Raw genomic sequence first — 13,297 nt, forward strand, 5'->3', positions numbered from 1 at the left:
GCTCTTTTTTTTCCCCCACGGTCCGGCAGCTGGAGCTCAGCTCCCACTCAGACATGCCTTTATTTGGAAACAATGCCGGAGCTCGCAGGGCCGGGCTTCTTCAGACACAGTGCCCGGAGAGCTAACAACAACCGGGCAAACTGAGTGGCAGCTCTGCTCAGTCAATGCAGCCACATGCTGCTCTAAACATCCCTGCGCACAAACAGTGCAGAGTTGACAGTCTGAAAAAGCAATCAAACAAAAACCCCTTGTAATTGCTTATTGATCGTTAAAGGAAAGAGAATTGTAGTATCTGCTTGTCAACAGAGGCCAATACTCCTTAAAAATCCTACAAGCTTTAAGCTCACACAGCTATAGTCTTCAAGATGCTTGTTTCCTGTACCACAGTACTACCCTCAGTAATTATATTAGCTCCTGAGACACTTACTCCAGTGTCTACAGCCACACAAGCAGCATTGGTTGTAAATGTGAGAGACTTGTGCAGCTAAATGAAATGCTGCCAAATTACTGAGAATAAAATCATTAAGGTTGGAAAAGACCACTAAGATCATCTAACCAGAACCCACCACCATGCTCACTAACCATGCCCATCAGTGCCACATTTCCATGGTTCCCAAACCGTGGTGATTCCACCACCTCTCAGCCTGTGCTAATGCATCATCACTTTCTGAGAACAACTTTTTCCTAACATCTGACTGCTACTTAAGTCCATTACCTCTCATCCTAGCTTCAAACTGTGTACCATCAATGTATCAAAATGTAGGAATCAGGTCACATGCTGGCACTGCACTCACCACTTCACTGTAACTCCTGCAAGATGATTCCTTGGATCACATCCCCCTTTCTTCCTACAGTCAGAGAAGAGATACTATTTTTACACACCTGCTGTTTACTTTCATCAAAGTGGGCCAGCCAGAACTAGAACTTAAGGCCAGCCATCTTCCTTACACCACTGTCTTCCATGGGTTGCAAGGACATGGGCAGCAAAGGAACCCAAGTGGCAACAGGAGATCCCTGAGTATTCGAAGCTGTTCACCTCTGATGCTCACCTTACATCAGGATCCATCTGAATGTCCTTTCTTCACCCTGCTTTTCTCATACCTTCTCAGCTAAGAGGCTTATCATCTCTTCAACAATTTTTATTTTTTTGGAAAACCCCCAATCATGTTCCATTCAGGTTCCCCTCAGCCTCCATCTCCTCCCTCTTAGACACTGCCAAGGTCATACACAGGAATCTTTTAAAGATAAATAAGGAAAAAAATTTAAAAGGTGTGGAAGCAAAATAGGAGATATCTATTTAAATGCACTTTCAACTTTCACAGAAAATGAACTTCTGTTCCTGAAGTCAAAGCTCTCATTCTGTCGTCTTCAGCATGGATTATCTATCCCCTGTGCTGCTCCCGGAGCACTGGCTCAGCACTGTTAAGCTGAGGAAAGATTATCCACTCTGACATTGCTATCCACTTGTGCTGGTTGGCTCACCACCACTAAGCCACTTCCCAGTTTTCTAGACCACAGTGTTCACAGAAACACCTGCTTGCCATGACAGACACAACGTCCCAAGAAACTACTTGCATGCATCCCTTGGCAGACACCTGATCTGATTACACCAGGCTCTGTGCCTGTGGGTACTGTTCACTTTAGGAGGGCAACCAAAAGAATCTCTTGAGCCAGACATGATTCACATCTTCCTAAAAATGCCAGATCCCCATCTGGAATGCCCAGACATTTCAGCCAAGAAAACCAAGTACAACAGCAACACAATAAAGAGCCTTGGTAGAATGAAGAGGAAATACCTACTTAAAAAACTTAATTTGCTAAGGAAAAGCCTGGACTTAAAACAAAGAGCTTTTCTTCCCAAGGGACAGCCTTGTGCTGATGGTTTGGCACCTGTTCAGTTCCTCCTCCCTGACAGCAGCCTTGCTGCCTCCTGCACAGACGCAATCAGCAGCATTTTGCCTGCCTGCAAGTTACATTTTTCAGGGCTCATCCAGAAGAGCCTTGAAGTTTGTTTCCCATCATGAAATACATCTTGCAAATGTGTACTTTTTCCTGATCTCACAAAGAGATGCAGTGTCTTGGAAAGTAAAGTGGGAGGAGGTGGTTTGGGAGAAAGATCATTTCTGTTACTCACTTTTCAGCAAGGGACCAGAGCTGAAGAATAAGCATGGAAGGAATCATGCCTATTTAGTCATACAAACTGCAAAATTACATACATGGTAAATAATTTCTCCTAGCAGAAGATTCTGAAGGCTGTTGTAAAAAGGCAGACATTGCCTCTGTAGTCATCCCACAGCAAGTGCTGTGGAAGGCTGAGGTAAGAAGTGATTTTCCTTCTCTCAAAATTGAAGCAAGTCTCAGTAGGCAGAGTGATTTCCTTTTGCACTCCCTCAGTTTGCAAGCACTCTCATAAGCACTGTTTCTCATACTGGATATTTCAAAACTTGAGGCTTCTTGCAACTTTATGGCTATAATGGCAACTCTGTTGCTCACCGCTGAAAGGTTTCCTCAAGTAAGATTTCAACTTCAAAACAAATCAGAACTATTTCCTAAGTCCTCCCAAACCTTCCATATCCTATTTAGCATGTTTTGAGATATGCAGTTGTTCTCAGACATTTTTGATGGCATTTACAAAGTGCTTCATTTATGTTTACAGTGTTTGCTGTTTCTTGCTCTGGCAGAAGGTGGGGGATGGTCAGCTGTTCCAATGCCTTGACCCAAACAAATGACTAGTTTAGTTCAGTTTAGATTGTAGCTTTACACCTTATAAAAAAAATAATAATAAAATTCAAGTATTATTTCTGTTCCTCCTCCTTCTACCAGCTGTGATGATAAAAGGTTCTTGTGTCATAGATCTTGATTCAAGAAGCACAATAGTGTATTCTTTCTTAGCATTCCCTCTATTTAAGAAAGAAAATTTGTATTTTACTCTAAGCAGAATAGTAGTAATTAATTTCAGGAAGATCCTAAAATTCAAGAACTGACTACCCTGATTCCAAGGAGTTCAACATTTTTGCCCATCATACCACTGTAGGGATCGCATAGGATTTACTTCAGCATTTCTAAAGTTTCAAGCAATATGATGGAGAAAGGCAGTAGGAAAAATAAGAGCACACAGACCATCAACAATAGCTAGAGATTTTTCAAACTGTTTCAGCCAAGCGAGACTAGAACTACGATCTTTGTAGCTCTCTCCATTCCCTAACAATTCTGAAAGCAATATAAACTACTGATAACATACAAAACAGAAATGAGATATTTTTCATAGCTCTTTCAAGAGGCATAGTCTCTTAAAGCAACAATCCTTACAAGTGAGTTATTGCAGTATTAGTATCCCCTGTAATAAGTCTAGTGCATTCTCCAGATAAAATGCTGCTTCTAACAACAACTGGCAATTTTCGAGAGAGCCACTCCATGCTTCCCAGCCCAGCAGGGTACTTTATAGCAAGCAAGCCAGAAATCAAGACCAACTCAGTAACAAAAGACACAATCAGCTGCTGAACTACTTGAAGATGATTTATTTACACAGTAGCTAGATGTAAATACTTCTTATCTAAAGCAGTGGACCTTTAGTTCAGGGAATATATTAAGAGATTTGGAACCTACATCCAAGGCTGTGGCTCCCTCTGATTGCCACAATGTGTAAAAACTGCTGCGAGCCTGTGTTCAGCCTAGTTAGCCAAGAATTTTACCATCTCTATAATTAACTCTGGAGTCTGACATCATCACCCCCTCAAGGTTCTCTTAAAATTTTAATAACCTGGTTTATGAATATTCAGTTGCCAGCATTACACTTCCAGGGATTTATGAAAACCCAATGGCATGTCAGTTCCCGAATAGATTCCATTATTCCTGCTGCTCCTAAGTGTATTTATTACAAACCAATTTCATGCTGACAGAAAGTACATCAAGCCTGCAGTTAGTCCAACCATCGAGGTCATTTCATAGAAATTAAAAGGCAAAGCAGACGGAGTGCTCTTGCTAAGGATGCCTTTTAATCCCTCACTGGACATGATGCTTCTTCACAGGCCTCACTGGTTCTGGCCTTTAAACCCTGCTCCTCCTTTATCTCCTCTTGTTCCTCTCCTCCCACACCACTGGAATGAGACTCTGGGCACACAGCAGGCAGCCTTTCAAAGTCTGCTGTCTGTAAGAGCACCTATGGACTCCCAAAGCCAAGACCACGAGGGGTTTATGAGTTTGGGAGAGACAGTTATTTCATGCACTCAGCTTGCTTCAGCAGATGCTGCAAGTCAGATGAAACTGGCACACTGCAAACAGCTAAATAAAGTTTGTGACACATCATTCCATTACTGAGAGTCGTAAACACTTCTTATGTACTGAAATACATCATTTGCTTGACAATTGCTCTTCTTTTTGTTTCCCCCCCTCAGAACTGTGGCAGTGCTGCAGTGTAAAACCATTGACTTGCATATTATTGCATTTCACAGATGTGTGACCCAACCATCCCCAGATGCAAAGCAGCTCCTTGTTCTGAAAGGGGAGATCAATGAAACCTCACAGAGCAGGTTTATCAACAGCTCTTCTGGATTTGAATCATAAAACAAATGTTTAGAGCATCATTTGAAAAGGCTATGTTAAATACAGTAAGTCAGTAAGTCAGGTGTATTTTTCACTCAATCATTTAGAAGCTTTCTTATAACATTCATGCAAACTGGTAAGCAAAACCAGACAGCAAGTCGTATTTGTCATTTTTCTCATCTATTCCTCGGTTGCACTTCTTTGTCAGCAAAGAAGCAGCTCAAGAGTCTCACAACTACTTTTGCCATTCTGTAGCAAAATGAATTTAAAGAGATCTTTCTGAAGGCAGTGTCAAACCTTACCTTAGAACAATTTATGCAATTATGTTGTTTTCTCCTCACTGTCACCACTACAGAACAAGTTCATGAAAGGTTTTGATTTGTCATAAACAAGTATATAAATGTTTTGGCTTTGTTTGTGTTTCTGCTCCAAGTATTTAAAAAGCAATGGAAAATCTGTGTTTCAAAGAGTCATTTCCAATAGTACCATTCAGCAAATGTAATATTTAAAAGTACCTCCAAATGGAACCTGCAGGCCATTGAAAGCTAGCAAGGGAAAAGAGGGTCAGAAACACAGATAAAGAATAACTTAAGTAATAAAAGGGTATAGTCCTTGGAGGGAAAGGAAGGGGAAATTAGAGACCAACAACTTAAAGGCAGTCAAGAAGAAAGGTCAGAAAGTCTTGAGGGATGTAATCATGATCTTGTTTTAAAAAGGGAAAGGCTAAAATTGCAACTGATACAATGGCCTATTGGCCAGTCCAGAAACTTAGAAGTACCATGAATAAAATGATTTACAGAGCATCACTTGAGATTTTTCACCTGATGCTTCCTTTAGCTCCTAGGCCATAGCTTTGGGAGTTGGAAAAGAGCTGTAAATTTTTCCCAAAACCTGGGTGAAAAGCTCCAAGGCTACAGGCAGTCTCTGCACTGGCCAGAGTACAGCAGGCACAGCACCACTGTGATTCAGCTACTATTTCTGGTTGCTTCTGCAGACAAACCAGGCTATTTGGCCAAATTTTTTTTTACTCTGAGACCTCTTTGGGGAGGGAATAATTTAAGCTATGTTTTCAGAACACAAAGGCCTATTGTCAGTCACCAGCAGCTTGTTTGCCCCAACAGGGAACAACGATATATCTTTTGTGGTGGAGAGGGGAGGGGAACCTTTTGCTTCTAAGAGATCTCCTTGAGAAGCAAAATGTTGTTATTACTGTTTTTAAACAACAATAAAAAAGTTGCAATAAATTATTTCAAGAATCCTTGAGCTAGATTTTTGCTTTTTCAAGAAATCTAGAAGGAAGAAAAAAAGCCAAGTTTACTCTGCTCTTCCCTCGTTTATTTATTTATTTTTATGGACTTGCAAGCGAAACCCTTAGCCCACAACAAAACCTCTTTTGGGTTGCTCTCAGCCCTTAAAACTGAAAAGCTATACCACTTGGCAGCTGGTTGTAGGAAGGAACTTCAGCTACATGGAAAAACAAGATAGGCAGGGTAAAGCTGGATGCCTAGCGATTTTTTGGCATCCAATTCTCTCATAAGACATAGAGCTACATTGGCCAGGGTTAGGGTCCTGCGTTATGTAAATACTTCCTAGTGCTTACAGCTTGTCTGCCTTGCTGGACCACCCAGACAGTACAGCCTGGTGGCCGTAGGGACAATACAGCCAAATGTACAGTGCCTGACTGTACTTACAACCCCAGGGAACTTACTGTGTCAGAAGAGCCACGTGCCTGCACAGCGTGATGCACCAGAGCATCACTGTGTAGGCAGAAGTACTGCCTGTCATGTTCAAGTTTCAGCCTAGCAGTCTCATAATGTGCAAGGGCCATTCTGAAGTTTTGCTCCTCTGCTAATGGGAGAGGAAAATTTGTTTTCCTCTTTTGTTCAGCAAAATAAATAAAAATAAGTCTAGGTTTGCAGAAGCAACACAAACATCAGAAAAGTGCTTTATAATTGAACCAATCATTGCATGCTGCAAGAGAGAAGCAATTCAGGAGTGTTAATCAAGCTGGAGCCAACTAAACTTGAGCTATCTGTTTCTTCAGGTTGCATTTCAACAGCCACTGAATCAAAGATAGAGTAAAGCATCCCAAGATGCTGAACACCGTGAGATACATGACACATGAGTGAAGTCATGTCAAGCAACAGCCACTTACACCTCCTAGGGTATAATCTCATGATGCAATACTCAGATTAAATCTTAGACTATTATCCCAGCATATCAACCCTGACTGTTTCCAGCAGAGAGGTGACCCAAACATCCTGTTTAAACCAGCCCATTTATCCAGTCAAGACAGTAACAACAAAAGCGTGTGAAAGCTCCTCTTTAAGTACTTCCCTTGGTTCTCCTTGAAATCATCTCTAGGCTTCAGTCTCAAAGCCTGGTTCCCTATTCTCGGTCACACCCAAACTCTGCTCACACTGCTCTCTCTCCACCTCCCTCAAGTTTTGCACAGGGACCAAGTGGCCCACTGTGATAGGCTGCTGAGCTTGGAAGACAAGCCAGAGCAACCAAGCCTAGCAGTGCTTACTCTATCTTTAGTTTTTGCTTAGAGGAATGTGCACAGTCACTTTCTTTTCTGGCAATTACTTTCACAGATCCATGCTGTCATGACGTATCATTGTCTGCATACAGTCTCACATCGTAGACAATTGCAAGTCAGTCATAGAAGTCTATGCAACTACTGGTCCCATGTTTAGCTCACAAACACACATTCATTTAGTGTTTCTGTGCAAACTAGCAATTTCTGTGCTGGCTTCAATAAAGTCACGAAGCTCCCAAGATATCAAATTTATTTCTCTTTGGTATCTGCACTTCAAAATTATGCCCTCATTTTACCTACACCTCATTTAATGAAGTCCAAAGAAATCAGTAGCATGTAAGCCTCTGCAACTCCGACAAAAGTTTATTTAAACATCATATGAAAGATGCAGAGGTGACTAATTCTAAGCAGAAGACTGTTCAGACCTTGGTCCCCATGATGCTTTTTCAGAGGGATGAAGCAGAAGCAAGGAGACAGCTGGGCAACATGAACTCAGAGCTAGGAGGAACAGCAGTAGGCTTAGCCAAGAATCAAACTTAAAATGAGAGATAAGTTCTTTTTGGCATAAAAATATTAAGGATATAAAGTAAAACTAAGAATATTAGAATAACAGCACAACACTCAAACAGCACTGTGCAACTAGATGGTGAAGTGAACAGTTCTGGAGCAATTTGAGGAGTGGAAACGACCTGAATAGTTTCCTAAAAGAGTATTTTAAAGCAAGGTTGCCATTTACACCGTTCTCATTTGCAAATCCAAACCATCAGCTGCCTAAAGCAGTCAGAAAAGAAAACACCTTTTATGCCTAGCCTTAAACATTGGCAGGAACATGACCCAGTAGGTGTGCTTGAATATACCTAACATACACGAGCAGCAACCATGGTTGCTTTTATTAACTCAGCTGACAGTAGGAAAGAATGTTGCTGGCTTCACCAAATGGTGTTCAAACTGTCTAGGCATCTCCATAGTAAATAGGGAGACCTGATTTTGAAACTTATGAGCCAGAAATCTGAACCTCCACTTCAAGAGATAGCCATAAACATGAGTCTACAAGCAAGGCAATTCTTGCGCTCCCTTGCTTCAAGCAGGGCAGCTGAGATGAGCACACAAAGTCTTATTTACTATTTTATGGTTTTTTCTGCAATTAGCAATCACTATAAACCCTCTTAGTTAATGTTTGACACATGACTTGCTCAGAGAACGGAATTTTGGACTGAAGTGTGCTGGGCAACCTGATGCTGTTGTCACCTTTGACTCAACCATTATGCATAATTATATCCAGCATATATACATGATCCTAATATCCAAGAACATGATTAGCACTGGAAAAACTAAGCCTTTATGACTCTGAGTGCCAGAATGGATTCTTTTTCCTTTGCCCACCTAAATGGGATCTTTACACATAAAGCACTGTGTCTTCGTCTAATGACTGATGAGAAAGATCAGATAACATCAGAGAAAGACAGAAATTCCAACCACTTACATACATTCTAAACTTCACAACTACTAAGTTACCAGAATTCCCAGCTGAATGCTTCTCTCTCTTTATCTGGCACTCAAGATGCTACACATGAGTTTACAATCAAAGTCTTCAGTTGAGCTCTGAGATACTTCAAAACAATCAATCCTTTGCTGCTGCTTCAAAGAACCTAACTCACCAAGCTCTCCACATCTCCAATATCCCATTAATCCTAGTATCGCTGTGAGATCTCTGACTGGACATCTCACTTGAAATGCAGAGGACAACAAGTAGCTCAGTGAAGACTCGGCTCCTCCCTACTTTGGCTGGGACCAGCATCACTGGTCTGCCTGGCTCTTCACTGTATCACTTCCATCTGCAGATGTAGCCTGAACCGGTTTTGTGGTAAGTGACATCACAAGCATTTTTTATCATCGGTTACCCAATATATTCTTATCTGCTTAAGGCAGATTCCAACTAGGACGTACTTCGCTCTTTAAAAACCAGAGACCTTCCAATGTGTCAGTTAGCTCTAAACCAGCTAGCAGAGAAAGTAGTAAAAACAGGAAATTCATAAGGGGAGAAAGTTTTGCCTACTGTTTCACTTGACGGCATAGTACTCCCTTCCACAGTGCCAAATGAGGATTCTGCATGGAGAAACAGAAGCCTACGTCTTCTGCAAGAAACAGCAGTGCCTCTGAAAAGTGAACAATCTCAGGCCACCCTGATCCTGCAAACTGTTCCACAGCTTTAGCTTTTTTGAAGTTGTAGTGAAATTGCCATGCACAAGAGCCAACAAATTGGAGAGCAAAAACGCACTCTAGCAATGGCAATTTAAACTAAATGAGCTCATGCAATTTTCACTTAAGTACATGATATGAAAGGCTTCACACATAACAGCATGTCTTGTCAATTCATTGTAAGCAAGGAAAATAACAATGCTGCACACATTTTGTACAAACATACAAAATTCTACGCACTGTAGGAAGAGGTTTGCTTAAACAAATGTACTAAGATTATAAAAAGCTTTCAAACCACTTCATCAATGTAACTCCAAAAAAAGTTCAGAGGATGTTGTGATGTACGCATGGTTACACACATGGCCACACAAGGAAGCAGCAATAGGCTCCTCCAGCCTCTGGGAATGTCTTTGCCACAAATGGCTCAGCTCCACCACCTCCAGCTCTGCTTAGACTCACTGCGAAGAAGAAATGTGCAAACCACAGTTTCACTTTTCTTCCCCCTCTCTGGGCTCTACATGCAGATTATGTTTATACTGTAATCTATCTTCTCTGTACAAAAAGCAAAGATGGAATTGCTGGATTATTGCTCCTTGCCTGTCCCCTATTACCTTCAACCCATTGACACTATCAAATATAAGGAATTTGGCAAAGAAACATCAAAAACACAGCTTTACTCCTTCAGAACAAGCCCTTGGAGTTCTGAAAATCTCTTTCACATTGAAGACTTCTGCCAAGAATGTCATTTACTAATACAACCAAGATAAAACAGCATTGGAAGAGGTAGAATTAATGCTTAAATTGACTAACTAATATCCTCTGAGACAGACACCAAGGAAGAAACGTTTACCTGTTCCAACAGTTAAAACATCTGCTGCACAAAGAGGAGCTGATATTATTACTTCTCATCAGTTTCTGCACTACACCCTTGGTGCTCTTCAGGCTGAAACTCAAGTTAGAGACTCTTGCTCTTGCGCAGACCCAGGGGTAGCCAACTTTCATGTCTGCTGCCTCTGTGGCCTGTTTTAAGGCTTACAACACACTGACACCTTCTAGAACATTTACAGGAGCACAACACTGGCATGCTAAAATGATGAATTTACATCAACTTGCTTTTTAAAGTGCAGGCAGCAAAATTTTTTAAAAATAGTCATCTCTAAAAAAGGGTAATTATTAAAAGTACTAACATAACCAGAAGCAATGTAAAAGGTAGCTTATATTCCTGTCAATCCCAGAGAAGAATTAACAGATAATCAGAATATTCTTTTTTCTCCATTGCCTCTGCAGGCAGAAGGATCTAATCTCCTATAAAATCTACAAATAGAGGTGAGTATTTAAATGGTATCTGCCAAGGCTCATGTGAGAAAAGTTAAAAATATACATCTATTTTTTTTTCAAATAAATAATCCTTGCACTGAACTGCTAAAAATACTTCTCAAACATTCAGACATATTTTGTCTCCTGGTATTCTCTAGGCTAAAACATTTTTATACAGTTCAGAGCAAAAATGTTAGAGCCATCTGACAGACAAATGCAGATTTGCAGTCCAAAGAAAATGGAGGATGGCCCTAAATTGCTAGCTCCTGGAAGGGAAACAGAGGCAATTAATAGAGCTATTTTTAAAACTTGGTAAAGACAATCTTGTTGCATTTCTGGAGACCAGAATACAACACCTGGAACACCCTTGAAGGAACCTCTTCTTCCCCCCAACCGTCACTGTGCTCCCTGTTAGCAGCCTATCTGCGGCAGTAGTGGATGGAAAAGCAGTGGCAGTAACTTTCACCTGTTGCGTCCTAGTAAAATTTAAAAACAAGGGAACGGAAAGTTGGAGGAAGCTTTCTTCAGAATACTCCAGGTGCCAACACACAACAGTTACCTAATGCAATAGTATCCACTATGTATACAGAATCTCTCAGACAGGACAAAATAGCTACTGAAAAATCTTGTTTTTCAGAGTTCTTAGGGCTGCTTGTAGCTGTGCCTAAGGTTAGTCTATGAAAACTAAGAAAGATTCACCTCGCACACAAGCCAACCACCAATGGGTCCTTCCATTCATAGCAGCATGAACTCATCCTCCAAGCAAAACCACAAGAATAAAAACACAAAATGCCTTAAGGAGAGCTGAATGAGTGGCATGCACAGGCTGGAATAAACCCACTATCATTTCAACCTGACAAAGCCTCCAACAACTGGCGCAGGTGGCCGCACGCATGCTCTGCGAAGGACATACGACTTACTTCAGAATCCTGCAAAAATCCACTTGCCTGCCCTTCTGCAAAGGAGGAAAGAAAGAAGGTACAGACGCAGCAGAAGGGCTCAGCCTTCTCAAAATACTTACTGATAACTCCGGCAGCACTCGTGAGCCAAGAATTTCATGATTCTTGTTTTAGAGAAGTTTCTCACTTCAGCTAAGGTTCCTTTCCAAAGGACTAATGCTCACCGCTAATAAAACGGAAAAGTGACTTCACAAAGTTACCAGATATCAACATGCAAGGCTGGCGAGTACATGTGCAGTCAAGATGATTCAGATAAGTCAGATAAATTTAGAACAACGCTTTCCTAAAAGCATGCGTTCACCAAATGCAGTGCACACGCAGGAGCTATATTCCAAGCGCTGATTCCAAACATCAGAACACAAAATTTATTAGTGAAAATCTCCTTTTAAGAGTTCGCTGCCATCTGAAGTCCTCGACAATGTTACTCCTCGATCTGCCTTTAGTACTTCCATCCATCACTGGATTTATCCACATAAAAAGCTATAGGCTCTCCAACCTCGGAGGACTAAGCCAAATGCAGTGTGGCAAGTTCGCATAGGACCGGCCTTTTATGGTTGGAACAGTAGAGCTTTGATACAGCTAATCTACCATAAATAGCTCTTGAAACTCAGAAGGATCAAATCAGCTGTTGCAACAGTCCCAGCCTGTAGCTGCTTCAAATCCAATTATACTGTCAGCTCTGTCTTGCAGCTTTCCTTTTTATTCCCCCATCCACAACTTTTAAAGTTCCATTCCTACAAGAAATTAAATGCTGCAGGGACAAATGCAGCAGAATTGAACGTGTTTCATAAAAGTAGAAACAAGCATGTATTTTTACAGTTCTCTGAAGGAGAAAAGGTTTTGCTGTGTTAAAAACATCTTGAGCATTTGATGCCAGTAATTTTTTTAAATGAGCCCTGACTCGTAATGCAAACATACAATCTGAAATAAGTAAACAGTCCCAAGAACAGTCAGCTCAGCCTTAAAAGGTGGGTAAAAATAAGCAGATAAAACTTCATGCCGTGCTATCCATGGCCCAGATTAAGGTACTGAATTGCTTGCATATTTTTATCATAACTTGAACACAAATGCAAAGCACTAGAACTCACAGTTAAATCCTTATATTATAATGTTTCCTTTCTGCATTTTGAACTATTTGCCCACCAAGAAGCTCAGGACTATAATTTCAAAACTCTTCAATACCTTCGGAGCTTCCAAAATGAGCTCTTGCTAACAATGTAAGTCAACAGAACCATGAAAAGCACCCTAAGGGCTGCCAGAGCCCTGCGACCCCGAGCACTCAGTGAAAGGAGATACCCTTTGGAGCCGGGGGAACGCAGATGAGCAGCGTTATCTTTATGGTTCACTTCACAGTGCAAAGCAGCAGCACACAAGTACATAAGGATACATAAACAACAGATGTATTTTTAACTGTGTATTATTAACATCTCCCCAGTCTTTCCAAAACAAAGAGTTAAATTACTCCAATACAGTGTAGGAACTCCAAGACTCTGACAGGGATGATGTGCCCTGTGCACAAAGTCTGAACCCGTTATCTGCTGGGAGCACTTTCAGCCTGCACATTGCCCCCTCAAATACCAGGTGCAACATCTAGCACAGACATCGGTTCTTCTTGCACAAGGCAGAGAGAAGAGCATTACTAACTCCCAGTGCCCAAACTGCTTTAGCAGAAATTTGGCTCCTCTAGAATCAAAGCAACAAAATAAAACATAAAAAATAAGCCCATTGTGGAAAACTC

General features: G+C 41.2%; 1 protein-coding gene across 21 annotated transcripts in view; it reads right to left on the bottom strand.

Moving 5' to 3' along the window:
• SVIL (supervillin) overlaps positions 1-13,297 on the bottom strand; it is a 133,001-nt gene that overhangs the window by 88,429 nt on the left and 31,275 nt on the right. Inside the window, exon 1 of one of the 21 annotated variants that reach the window (XM_052693782.1) lies at positions 11,622-12,079. The exons of the other annotated variants lie outside the window; for them this stretch is intronic. The gene's annotated coding sequence lies outside the window, so the exon portion shown is untranslated. Of the gene's footprint in view, positions 1-11,621; positions 12,080-13,297 lie in introns of those variants that run through there. 21 annotated transcript variants of the gene reach the window in all.

This window comes from Tympanuchus pallidicinctus, unplaced genomic scaffold, assembly GCF_026119805.1.
Source record: "Tympanuchus pallidicinctus isolate F22 unplaced genomic scaffold, pur_lepc_1.0 scaffold3, whole genome shotgun sequence".
Lineage (NCBI taxonomy): Eukaryota > Metazoa > Chordata > Aves > Galliformes > Phasianidae > Tympanuchus > Tympanuchus pallidicinctus.